Genomic DNA, 14488 nt, shown 5'->3' on the forward strand with positions numbered 1-14488 from the left:
AGCACTGGGGGAGATACAAGGTAATCAGGTTGCCCCACGTGGGGCTCACAGTCTTAATCCCCATTTTACAGATGAGGTAACAGGCACAGATAAGTTAAATGATTTGCCCAAAATCTAACAGCTGATAAGTGGCGGAGCCGGGATGAGAACCCACGACCTCTGACTCCCAAGCCCGGGCTCTTTCCACTAAGCCACACTGCTTCTTATATCTCTAAATTATAAATCGTAAATTATATCAATATCTGTCTCCCCTTTAGACTGTAAGATCATTATGGGCAGGGAATGTGTCCACTGATTCTGTTGTACTGTACTCTCCCAAGTGCTTAGTACAGTGCTCTGCTTATAGTAAGTGCTCAGTAAATACCATTGATTGATTGATAATTCTCCCACCTTCACCAGGATGGTCACACAAATCAGTTTCAAGACACTCCACCCTTTCTCCTGAGCATAGTCAATAGCCCTATCCTCTCAAAGTCAAGCTGCCAATTAATTTTTAAAAATTATCCACATTTCTAACTACTTGCAGCTAATAAATTCACAAGAAACATTTACACATCTTTATAAATGCAGAAGATGAAATATAAAGACAGAATGATATTATTCCCTGAGGACAATCAAAAGAGCCTGGACAATTGGGAAACCATCCAATTGGGAAACCAGACACTGAGAGATTTTGGGTGGGAAGAGGCCATTTGGACTTTCAGTAACCTAAAAAAGGGCCTTACTTCTAAAGCTTCTTCCATAACTCATGCTCAGGAAAAGGGACAATTCACTCCTAAGACTGTGCATTGAGTAGCTGTGATCTATTCTATCTGCCCACACTGCCCTTTTAATATGCACTTGCAGGTAAACATCCAGCACTCTCTGTACTCTCTAGTCATCAGTATACGTGAAAGCTCAGCTAAAATCTCACAGAACCTTGGGAGCGGTCCTTGAACAAACGACATGATGTGGTGGGGGAGAACTAGTCATGACATTGAACAAGAAAACATAAAAGTAATGCCTTTCATGAATACTCAGTCCCTCGCTCCAGCCCACAAGCTAGAGTTCACTAGCTATCAGGAAGGCTTTTTAGGGAGTAAAGGATACTGGTTCAGTATCTTTCTAAGGCAAGAATTCAGAATGGTGGTTTAAATGACCCCTCCAAACCATTCCTTGATGTCAAACTTTTCAGATAAGCAAGGTATATGGTGAAGCTCTGGCCCCCTCTGTTTTCCTTAATAATGATTATTATTATTGTGGTATTTGTTAAGCACTTACTATTTGCCAGGCACTGTACTAAGCGCTGGGGTGGATACAAGCAAATCAGGTTGGACACAGTCTCTGTCCCACCTGGGGCTCACAGCCTCAATCCCCATTTTCCAGATGAAGCAACTAAGGCCCAGAGAAGTGAAATGACTTGCCCAAGGTCACACAGCAGACAGGTGGCAGAGCGGGATTAGAGCCCTGACCTTCTGACTCCCAGACTCGTGCTCTATCCACAACGCCATGCTGCTTCCCTTACATCTGAGCCATAGCAAAGATCTTGTCCAGTGTGCTACATAATGGTTTTAATGCCATACTGTGACTTGGCTAGCTCAGAGTTGCTAGAACTAATCCAGAAGGTTCCTAGCCAGCATGTGTCTACCCCACTCCTGACCCCTTGCCAACACCCTCCCTCTGGCAGGGAACTCCAGCTCCCTTCTGTAATTTCCAGACCACCACTCTCCCCAACTTCAAAGCTCTCCTTTCCTCCTTCAGCCCACCCCACACCCTCCGCTCCTCTGCCTCTAATCTCCTCACCGTGCCTCATTCTCGCCTGTCCCGCCATCGGCCCCCGGCCCACGTCATCCCCCGAGCCTGGAATGCCCTCCCTCTGCCCATCCATCTCTTCATCCTTTCAAGGCCCTACTGAGAGCTCACCTCCTCCAAGAGGCCTTCCCAGACTGAGCCCCTTCCTTCCTCTCCACCTTGTCCCCCTCTCCATCCCTCCCATCTTACCTCCTTCCCTTCCCCACAGCACCTGTATATATGTATATATGTTTGGACATATTTATTACTCTATTTATTTATTTATTTTACTTGTACATATCTATTCTATTGATTTTATTTTGTTAGTATGTTTGGTTTTGTTCTCTGTCTCCCCCTTTTAGACTGTGAGCCCACTGTTGGGTAGGGACTGTCTCTATATGTTGCCAACCTGTACTTCCCAAGCGCTTAGTACAGTGCTCTGCACACAGTAAGCGCTCAATAAATATGATTGATTGATTGATTCCCAACTAAGCCCTCATGTCCCATATCCACCCTCCCTTCTGGGTCGCCTATGCACTCGGCTGTGTATCCCTTAATCACACAGCTGAACAACCCTTACATTCATACTATTTCCCTTGTCTGTAATTTCTTTTAATGTCTATCTTTAATAATAATAATAATGGCATTTATTAAGCACTTACTATGTGCAAAGCACTGTTCTAAGCGCTGGGGAGGTTACAAGGTGACCAGGTTGTCCAAGAGGGGGCTCACAGTCTTCATCCCCATTTTACAGATGAGGTAACTGAGGCACAGAGAATTTATGTGATTTGCCCAAAGTCACACAGCTGACAAGTGGCAGAGTCGGGATTGGAACCCCTGACCTCTGACTCCAAAGCCCGTGCTCTTTCCACTGAGCCATGTGGACAGGGATTGTGTTTACCAGTTCTATTGTATTGTACTTTCAATCGATCAATGACATATAATAATGATAGTATTTGTTAAGCGTTTATTATGTGCAAAGCACTGTTCTAAGCGCTGGGGTAGATACAAGGTTATCAGGTTGTCCCACGTGGGGCTCACAGTCTTAGTCCCTATTTTACAGATGAGGGAACTAAGGCACAGAGAAGTTAAGTGCCTTGCCCAGTCACACAGCTGACAGTTGGCGGAGCGGGGATTCGAACCCATGACCTCTGACTCCAAAGCCCGTGCTCTTTCCACTAAGCCACGCTGCTTCTCACATATATTGAGTGCTTGCTATGTGCAGAGCACTGTGCTAAGTTATTGGGAGAGTACAATGCAGCAGAATTAGCAGATACATTTCCTCCTCTTACAGTCTAGCTCCCTAGTGCTTAGTGCAGAGCTCTTCACACAGCATGCGCTCAACAAATACCATTGATTGCTCCTGACAATGATGGAGAGCAGTGATTTCTTTGAAAACCTGTGACAAATCCTTGGTCACTCATATGTAAAGGAAAATCTGTTGCTGACAAAGAAACTTCTCCTCTCCCTGCTTGAAAAATCTTCTCAGATCTGCCATAAGATCTAGGGATATTACTATTCATTCATTCAATCATATTTATTGAGCGCTTACTGTGTGCAGAGCACTGTACTAAGCGCTTGGGAAGTACAAGTTGGCAACATATAGAGATGGTCCCTACCCAACAACGGGCTCACAGTCTTGAAGGGGAAGTCAGACAACAAAACAAAACATGTGGACAGATGTCAATTCATCAGAATAAATAGGAATAAAGCTAGATGCACATCATTAACAAAATAAATAGAATAGTAAATATGTACAAGAATAGTAAGTAGTAAGGTCCCTGCGCATAAGGTGCTTGCTGTCTATAAGGGAGAGACCAGTGCTCTGCACACAGTAAGCGCTCAACAAATACAATTGAATGAATATAAATAAATTATGACTATACATAGGTGCTGTGGAGCTGAATGTAAAAGCAGCATGGTCTAGTGGACAGAACATGGGCCTGGGAATCGGAAGGACCTGGGTGCTACTCCTAGTCTGCTACCTGTCTGCTGTGTGACCTTAGGCAAGCCACCAAACTTCTCTGTGCCTCAGTTACCTCATCTGTAAAATATTATCCATTCAAGGTTCTGCCTAGGGCGCTGACCTTCTCTCAGGTGGGAAGGCAGTCCATTCTATCACATTTTGATAGGCCCAATGCTTAGAACAGTGCTTTGCACATAGTAAGCGCTTAATAAATGCCATCATTATTATTATTATTATTAGTGGGGTCCAGGGACTTTTGCTCTTATTGGTGTGGCTCAGGAGTACAAAAAAAAGTGATGCATCCAATGTGCAGTCACGAGTTTCATCCATAAGAGGCTTCTGGAGCTCCTCCACTAAACTGTAAACTCCTGAGGGTAGAAATCATGTCTACAAACTCTATTGTGCTGTATTCTCCTAAGCACTTAGCAGGGTGTTCTAAATGCACACAGTAAATACCAATAAAAAGTCAAATGACTTGTGGGTGCAGGCCACACTATGGTGGGCCATTTTAGCTACCGAGAAGTAGAACATTCCTTTCAATAATTATATATAATGTACATCACATAAGGGCATCATAAGGACACATACCTAAAGGTTCTTCGAGGAAATTTGCAGAGCCTATATAGTTGCTTGGCATGCTGCTAAGTGGCTCCCTGGATCATCATCATCATCATCAATTGTATTTATTGAGCGCTTACTATGTGCAGAGCACTGTACTAAGCGCTTGGGAAGTACAAATTGGCAACATATAGAGACAGTCCCTACCCAACAGTGGGCTCACAGTCTAAAAGGGGGAGACAGAGAACAAAACCAAATATACTAACAAAATAAAATAAATAGAATAGATATGTACAAGTAAAATAAATAAATAAATAAATAGAGTAATAAATATGTACAAACATATATACAGGTGCTGTGGGGAAGGGAAGGAGGTAAGATGGGGGGGATGGAGAGGGGGATGAGGGGGAGAGGAAGGAAGGGGCTCAGTCTGGGAAGGCCTCCTGGAGGAGGTGAGCTCTCAGCAGGGCCTTGAAGGGAGGAAGAGAGCTAGCTTGGCGGAGGGGCAAAGGGAGGGCATTCCAGGCCCGGGGGATGACGTGGGCCGGGGGTCGATGGCGGGACAGGCGAGAACGAGGTACGGTGAGGAGATTAGTGGCGGAGGAGCGGAGGGTGCGGGCTGGGCTGTAGAAGGAGAGAAGGGAGGTGAGGTAGGAGGGGGCGAGGTGATGGACAGCCTTGAAGCCCAGGGTGAGGTGTTTCTGCCTGATGCGCAGATTGATTGGTAGCCACTGGAAATTTTTGAGGAGGGGAGTAATATGCCCAGAGCGTTTCTGGACAAAGATAATCCGGGCAGCAGCAGCATCATCAATCGTATTTATTGAGCGCTTACTATGTGCAGAGCACTGTACTAAGCACTTGAGAAGTACAAATTGGCAACATATAGAGACAGTCCCTACCCAACAGTGGGCTCACAGTCTAAAGCAGCATGAAGTATGGATTGAAGTGGAGAGAGACACAAGGATGGGAGATCAGAGAGAAGGCTGATGCAGTAAGGCTGGATGTCTTTGTTGTGCTAGATACATTGTTTTCCCTTGCCAGGTCTCTGTACACATGGGCACAACTTTGGAGTTGTGGGACTCTGGGGCAGGGGCAGGGGCAGGGTGAGGGAAGAGTGGGCTTTAAAAAATAAATTCCAGACATGAAAGTGTCCAATACCATATTGTTTCCAGACAGGGATAGTCAGTCAGTCAACTGAATTTATTGAGCACTTACTCTGTGCAGAACAGTGTACTAAGCACTTGGGAGAGGATAACATAACAGATGCGTCTCCTGGCCACAAGGAGCTAGAACCAGACAACTGGCTACCCTACATGGCAGCGTAAAGTCTCTCTCAACTTCAAAGCACTGACTCTGGGATGGGTAGCAGTTTGGATGGAGAGGAAAGGGCCAGCATCCACAAATGTGGGAGAATCCAGACCATGCAGTGAATGTTGCTCCACCATAGACTTGCTGAAAGTAATGAGGGTAAAGAGTTGTAATAATATTTACCTCTATGGACAAATGAGAAACCAAAGCCCATGAGAGGCGACAGCACAAAGTCAGTTATTGTACTCTCCTAAGCACTAGGTACAGTGCTCTGCACAAAGTAAGAGCTTAATAAATACGATTGAATGAAGTGCTCTGAAGGACATGAATTCTAATCCTGACTCTGCCACTTGTCTGCTGTGTGACCCTGGGTGAGTCACTTCCCTTCCTCTGTGCCTCATTTACCTCATTTATGAAGTGGGGATTAAGACCTTGAGTCCTATGTGGGACAGGGACTGTTTCCAACTCAATTTGCTTGTATTCACCCCAGCGCCTAGAACAGTGTCTGGCACATAGTAAGTGTTCAACAAATGCCACTATCAATCATCATCATTATTATTATTACCATTATTATTATGTTGGGAGAGGCTCTATGCTGCCATGTATTCTTTGCTGGTCTGTATTCTTAGCTGGTCTGCCCCTGTCTAAAAGTGATATGACTTCGGATACCTTCATGCCCGGTATTTATTTGCTTTTTTTTTTTTTTAAATCCCACCCCTTCCCCACCCTGCCCCTGCTGCTGAATCCCACGACTCAAAAGTGCTGCCCACGTGTACAGGGACCTGGCAAGGGAAAAGTATGTATTTTGCCCAATGAAGGGGGCCAGGGGGCCACCCAGCAGCATGCTAAGCAATTCTATAGGCTCTGCGAATTTCCTCAAGGTGTCCTTATGATGCTCTTATGTGAAGTGTTATATATATATATACACACATATATCAATTCCCCTTTGCCAATATATCAATATATATATTTCAATTCCCCTGTGCCAACCCGTCTCTGTGCGTACTATATATACATATATATATATATATATATATATATATATATATATATAATTGAAATTCTTTAATGCTGTCAGTGGCTACCCTACAGAGTTGTTCTGTCAATCAATGGGATTTATTGAGTGCATACTGTGTGCTGAGCACTGTACTAAGCACTTGGGAGAGCACAATACAATAGAGTCGGTGGACACAATTCCTGCCCACAAGGAGCTTCCCTAGCCCCTGGTCCCCGTGGAAACTTTTGGATATGATGTCATCACAAAGGCGGGGCCAGTGTTGTTGTGAAAGCTGAAGGAAACATCATGGCAGCCTCAGTCTCCTCAACTGGCATGGAGCACCAATTACTGTATTAAATCAGTGGTATTTATTGAGCTCTTACTATGTTCAGGGCACTGTACTCAGCACTTGACAGAGTACAATACACCAGTGTTGGCAAACCACAAGCTTCCCAACCTGATTATCTTGTATCTACCTCCAGCACTTCGTACAGTGTTTGGAACACAGTAAGTGCTTAGCAAAGACCGTCATTATTTTTATTACTTGGTGCCAGGACCCAGAGTGGATACCCACTCATCCCAACTTCCTCTGGTGCTGGTTTGAGCGGTCAGCTCAGCTTAACATATATTATTTAATCTGCTCTCCTTTAATTAGAGCCTGGAATCCAAAATGTGGGTCTCTCCCTCTGATAATTTGGCTCTAATTGTCACTTCCATTATTAGGACACATTCATTCATTCATTCAACTGTATTTATTAATCACTTAGTAATAATAATAATGATGGCATTTATTAAGTGCTTACTATGTGCAAAACACTGTTCTAAGCGCTGGGGAGGTTACAAGGTGATCAGGTTGTCCCACAGGGGGCTCACAGCCAATCCCCAATTTACAGATGAGGTAACTGGGGTGCAGAGAAGTTAAGTGACTTGCCCAAAGTCACACAGCTGACAAGTGGCGGAGCCAGGATTTGAACCCATGACCACTGACTCCAAAGCCCGTGCTCTTTCCACTGAGCCACACTGCTTAATGTGTGCAGAGCACTGTACTTAGTGCTTGGGAAAGTACAATACAACAATAAAGAGTCACAATCTCACCTCTAATTTTAGGAAATTCATGACTTGGACCTTTTTAAGATTTTGAAGGCTGAAACTTGACCCTCTTTCGGCTTCATATTTTATTCTCTGAAAAGTGTTTTCAATCAGTTAAGACCAGAGATTTTTAAAGTTACACAGGGTTTCTGTTGTTCCTTCAAATGTGTTTTTAGTGAAACAGACTTACATGCCAAACAGACAGATACTTCTTTCAAGAATGAAATTTGCTATGCTAGAGGTAGCAGCAATTAATAAGAGTCTGTAACCCAAGAAGAGATCAGACCTAAAAGTAGCTGACACATTATCCAAATGAAACAGCTTTTTCATTACATGAACAATTACCTCCTAGACTCCAGAGTCGAAATTTGACAATTTTAGAACACAACCATCTCACTCACACACATACACACACATACTTCTCCTATCTTCCCACAACACAAAAGCAGTGCGCGAGTGGAGAGGAAGCATCTGAAAAATATTTTGCCTCAAATTTCTCCCCAAGTGGATGCATGGATTCAATTAGTCACACACATTTCCACCTGTAGCTCTTTGCCTCATTTTTTCCCAATGCATCTCATTTTCCTGATTCCTGATTGCCTTCTCTGACTAGAGCTCTGGGCAATCTCTTTACTAGATTCTTTTTTGAAAACAGTCCTCCAAAATAAGTTCTTTAGGGAGAGGTTGTGCCCTTTCACATTATTACTGTCTCCCTCTTGAGCCAGCTCTCCAGTAAAATAAATGAATTTTCAAGTTGATATTTTGCAGGCATTTAGCCCTAGTATGGACCTATCATTTTTACTGTTTTTTTTATTGAAAAGGGAAAGCATTTGAGTATTACTATGCACTCCTCCTTTAGGAAGAAGTGGAGCTTACACTCTATCATTTTAACAGCAGTATCTGGCTACTCATTTATTTTTAAATGAATAACCTCTTTTAATTTGCTTTCAGTATTAAGAGTTAAGCTTATAAATGTTGCTGTTGGTTTATCTTTAATGCTTTTCTCTGCAGCAACAGTAGCTTTTGTAGTAGCGATCAGATTCTATGAAGAAATTGCCAGTACTAAACCAGGAAAATAAAATTTTCCCCAAGCAGATAGTATATTGCCATACTGAATGAATCTAATATGCATCCATCTTCTAAAGCAGGCAGAACAACAAAGCATTGAAAGGCATGGGTCTAACAGAATTTGTGAGTTTCCAGATGGAATACATTTGGGAATGTTTTCTGAAAAGTTAGCAGACAAATCTTTTTCTTCTTTTCTAATATGGTTATTATTATTCTTGTAAATAAAGTGTTCAACTTCATCCTTATTGAATGTTCCCTTTACCTGGTAAGTAGAGAACATTCAGTATATTTAAATAGACTGAACTCGATTTTCATTTTAACTTTCTGGTGTTCGGTTAACATCTAGTGATTTGGTAAACCTGCCAAAGCAAACTCCATTACACTATTCGAGAAAGGTTCTTTCTTCATGCAAAGACATCTTCATGACCCCATGAGGCTGCTGTATCGCAGATCTTTTCTAAATGGAAATTAATAATGGAATCTATTAAAACAACATGAAGGAGTAAGAATTCAAAGCACTGCATAGGAATTTAGGTGTGTGATAGCCGTTGATATCGGTTGAAAACACCGAGTGTTATCCCGCTACCACTTTTGTTAGTTGTTCCCAAAGCCTAACTCAAGTCAATGGAAGCAAGGGGACTCAGTCTTGAAGGCAATGTCTTTAAAGCTGTCCTCGTTGGAATCGATATAGCACATGGGGTTCTGAATATCACAGCAGGGCCAAGCCCTGACCCTAGTCCCTGCCCAGCCCAACCTTAAACAAGACCTAGACTACGGAGTCCATGTCTGACATGGATCTGAGCAGGATAAGAGTGAGCGAGTATTTTCACATAAGTGCAATCAACCCAGGCAGCTGTTGGACTTGAAATCCCAGGAGCCCATGGAGACAACCGACATGAAAAAAAGGCTCACAACCCCCCAGCCTGATACAACCCTAAAAGAGGGCTGCCCTTTGATGACAGGTTTGCCTTTCATCTGACCCAATCCAACCCAGCCCAATCATTCAAAACCCATAGAACCCTCAAGCTGACCCAACCTCAAACCAGATTCTAAACCCAGGTGCCTACAACAATGTTAAATTAGCTTTTCTGCTACCTAAGCAGCACACTGGTCAAAGAGGCAGTACTGGATAAAGGAGTAGAAAATCAAATCGAGAAGGCCAACACATCCTTTGGGAGACTGTCAAACAGAGGGTGGTAGCAGCATGGCATCAGGCTTCAAACCAAACTAAAGGTCTACAGAATGTAGTGTTAACCAACCTTCTTTATGTTTAGGAAGTCTGGACCTCCTACAACCAACTCCTTGAGCAGTTCCTGGTACAGTGGATCAAGCACGGGCCTGGAAATCAGAAGGTCATGGGTTCTAATCCCGGCTCCATCGCTTTTCTGCAGTGTGGCCTTGGGCAACTCACTTCACTGGGCCTCAGTTACCTCATCTGTAAAATAGAGATTGAGACTGTGAGCCCCATGTAGGACAGGGACTGTGTCCAAACTGATTTTCTTATATCCACCCCAGCACTTAGTACAGTGCCAGGCATATAGTAAGTGGTTAACAAATACCACAATTATTATTATTATTATTAGCTTAACATTAAGTGACAGACAGGATCACTAGCAACAAAGTCCTGAGAAGAAGTTAGTCTAGGAGCATTAAAATTATATTCAGCTGAACACACCTGCTGGATTGTGAGCTGTAACTGGGCAATCAAAAGCAGAGAGGATGGTGAAAATAGCTCAAGGATGCAGTAAAACAATGCCTCAGACTGTGTTGTGTCTCAGCTGAGAAGTTGAAGACAATTTGTGACAAAGAGACCGTCACTGTGAATACAATGAAGAAAAGAGTAGATCTTTTTGAGCAAAAACTTTGAGAGGATCATGAGACTAAATGGAAAAAGCAAAAACTGTTTCAGACACTACTGGCAATGAGACCCAGCAAAACAAAATAATAATAATAATAATAATGGCATTTGTTAAGCACTTACTATGTGCAAAGCACTGTTCTAAGCACTGGGGAGGATACAAGGTGATCAGGTTGTCCCATGTGGGGCTCACAGTCTTAATCCCCATTTTACAGATGAGGTAACTGAGGCACAGAGAAGTTAACTTGCCCAAAGTCACACAGCTGACAATTGGAGGAACCAGGATTTGAACCCATGACCTCTGACTCCCAAGCCCGTGCTCTTTCCACTGAGCCATGCTGCTTCTCTGCTATCTTCAAAAGATAGCTTTTATGTGGATAACAGGGTGGTTCAGGACTGTGGGCCCCACATTGGTCTTTTCTGCCACACCAACCCCCTATAGATGAATGTCACCATCAGTGATGTAATTTTTGAATATAGTGGACAACTATATCGATACTATTTAATCACGATCCATTTTTCCCTGCTCTTATTTTTACTAATTGTATCTGGGTTTTTTTTCTCTTAACTGTCTCTCTCTTCCTCTAGATTGTAAGTTCCTTCAGGGCAGGGATCATGTCTACTGACTCTACTGAACTATCCCAAGCATTTAGTACAGCGCTCTGCACACAATAAGCACTCAATAAATACAACTGACTGATTTATTAGATTGTTAGCTCCTTTAGGGTAAGGATCATGTCTTCTTACTCTATTGTACCCTCCCAAGTTCTTCAGTACAGTGCTTTGCACACATTCTTGAGAGCAGGGATCATGTCTACCAGCTCCCAACTCTATTGTATTGCACTCTCCCGAACATTCAGTACAGCGCTCTGCACTCGGCAAACACTCAATACTTTGATTAGATTGTAAACTTCTTAATACTAACAATAATGCATTCATTCATTCAATCCTATTTATTGAGCGCTTACTGTGTGCAGAGTACTGTACCAAGAACTTGGGATAATAATAGTATTTGTTAAGCACTTACTATGTGCCCAGTACTGTGATAAGCACTGGGGCAGATACAAGATAATCAGGTCAGACACAGTCCCTTCCTCACATGGGGCTCACAGTCGAAAGGGGAGGCAGAACAGGTATTGAATCCCCATTTTACAGATGAAGAAACTGAGGCCCAGAAATTTAAATGGCTTGCCCAGGTCACTCAGCAAGCAAGTCTGTCTCCCCCTTCTAGACTGTGAGCCCGTGGTAGGGTAGGGATTGTCTCTATCTGTTGCTGAATTGTACTTTCCAAGCGTTTAGTTCAGTGCTGTGCACACCGTAAGCACTCAATAAATACGACTTAATGAACGAATGAAGTGGCAGAGCCAGGATGTCCTCTGATTTCCAGGCCCATGCTCTTTCCACTAGGCCACTCTGACTCCCTCTTTTAGAGCAAGAATCTTGTCTTCTAACTCTATTGTACTCTCCCAAGCCCGTGGCACACAGTAAGCACTCAATAAATACCGTTGATTGATTAAAGCCCCTTTCAGTCTGGGGTATCAATTATTTTATGTATAATCCATGACTCTTTTTGCCAAAAAAAAAGGAGAAAGTACCAGAGTTGTGCCGAGAGAGAGAGAGAGAGAGAGAGAGAGAGAGAGAGAGAGAGAGAGAGAGAGAGAGAGATTGGCCAAGAATGGGACAGAATTGGGAAAGTTTCTCACCACTGCTGAAAGGAGAAGGGCATCTCCCTTTGAGACTGTGAGCCCACTGTTGGGTAGGGACTGTCTCTATATGTTGCCAATTTGTACTTCCCAAACACTTAGTACAGTGCTCTGCACATAGTAAGCGCTCAATAAATACGATTGATGATGATGATCTCCTCCAGGAGCATGTAGATTAAACAATGGTGACTAACAACAGAAGAACCAAGAACTTCCTGGCTTTGTTTAATCTCATTCAGTTCCCTCTTCAAATCTTACCATGGGATATAAAAATATAAATATTTCTTTGTTCCTGGATTCTCCTCTAGAAAGAGTTCACTGCATCCCAGACGCTTTAATGTCTTGAGGGGTCTGGGAAAGAGGCAGTGGTAGAAAGCCCCTCAGGTGGCATGGGAGACCACTACAGCTCTGCTTTACTCCAGAGAACAAATGACACAAGGAGCATTATTGCCCAATGCTCCATTATCAACACAGACCAAGAGCTGAGGTTTGGTCTGAGCCAAGTGTCCCTGGAGTCTTTGTAAAATACCAAATGTTAGCCTCTTGTTTTTCTCCATTTTAAATGGCTACCTCTTTAACAAACCCAGAGTAACATTTATCTCTGTGCCAACTTTGCAGTTGCAGGAACAAATCCTTTGCCTGACCTATTTATGTTAAGATTCCTCAGACAGTTTTCCGTTGAGTTTTACATACAGGGAGCACAAGCAGCCGATGCGGGAGTTTTTTCCTAGAAAATTTTAGAGGAGATTTAGGGCTTGGGGATTAAGGAGAAGGGAGTTAAGACCATAAACACAGTCATCTTATGAACATTTCCTGTCTGCTCCATGACATAAGTCCATGTCATTGTTGGTTAGTTCTGATCTCATGTGATTTTTAAGTTGGTCTTCTACATGATTTCCACTGGGATCTGTGGGTATCTTTTTCTTGGTTTTTTTCATTTAAAAGATTTCCTGAGCCAGTTTGTGAAAACCATTCATGCAGAGGTCTTGTGCAGGAAGGATCTTCATGCATACCAATTTCAAATTGGAGGTGCATAAAATGTGGCTTACAGATGGGATTTATATTTAATCATTATACTACTTTTCTCTAAAATGCCAATGTCATGCACATTTGGCCCCTGGCATTAATTAAAAGTATTCTATGTATTAAAAAATGATCAACCATGACTAAATCCCTGTAAACTCCCAACATCCTCCAATCAGCCAACTTACTCCTTACTCTAACTCTAAGCAAATGGATGAGCAGGAAGCTTGGTCTGAAAGTTGGTAGGTGGACGCTTAGGCAGAGCAGTAATGAGGATATTTTCTTATGAATTCATTGAGACAGTTTTGCCCCCAGTCTGATCTTGCCCCCCCCGCCCCTTCTTTTTTCTGATGGTTGATGGGGAAAAATAAGTCTCTTCTTTCCTTCAGGAGAGTCTTTGAAAAATAGACTGTGTCAGGCCTTTAGGATCTGATGCCAACACTGAATTATTAAGTGTTCGGTCTCAGCAAGATTTTCCTTGGTTCCATCTTGTAATTAAGTAAGGCAGGTGGAATTTCTCATTCCCATTTTCATATAAGGAAATGGCTGAACTGAGAAGGCAATAGGGGCCCCAGCATCATCCAAGCCAGCAGCAGGGGAAGGGATAAAAGTCAACACCTTTACTCCAACCCTTACCACACTGAGAAAGAAATAAAGCCAGAACAGGTTACATTGAGGAAAAGACTCTAGCCCACATTAGCACAGCTGCCCTAATGAGGCGGTTCACTCTCTGCTATTATCCAATAATCAATAACATTCACTGAGCATTTACAATGGGCAAAGAATCAAGTGCTGGGGAGAAGGCATGAAGCAGCATGGCCTAGTGGCAAGAACACAGGCTTGGGAGTCAGAAGACGTGGGTTCTAATCACTCTGCCACTTGTCTGCTGTGTGACCTTGGGCAAGTCACTTCACTTCTCTGTGCCTCAATTACTCCATCTGTAAAATAAGGCTGAGAAGATCATTGTTAAGATTTACTGTTCTTTAAGGATCCTTCATCAGCTCATGAATTCTGCCTTAAAGATGAGCCTAACACATTCATGCTACCCCACTTTCCAGGTCTACGTGCCTTTCTCTTGTTATTGGTGGATTTCAATCAATCAGCGGTATATATTGAGCACTTTCATTCATTCAATCGTATTTATTGAG

This window comes from Tachyglossus aculeatus, chromosome X4, assembly GCF_015852505.1.
Source record: "Tachyglossus aculeatus isolate mTacAcu1 chromosome X4, mTacAcu1.pri, whole genome shotgun sequence".
NCBI classification, from domain to species: domain Eukaryota; kingdom Metazoa; phylum Chordata; class Mammalia; order Monotremata; family Tachyglossidae; genus Tachyglossus; species Tachyglossus aculeatus.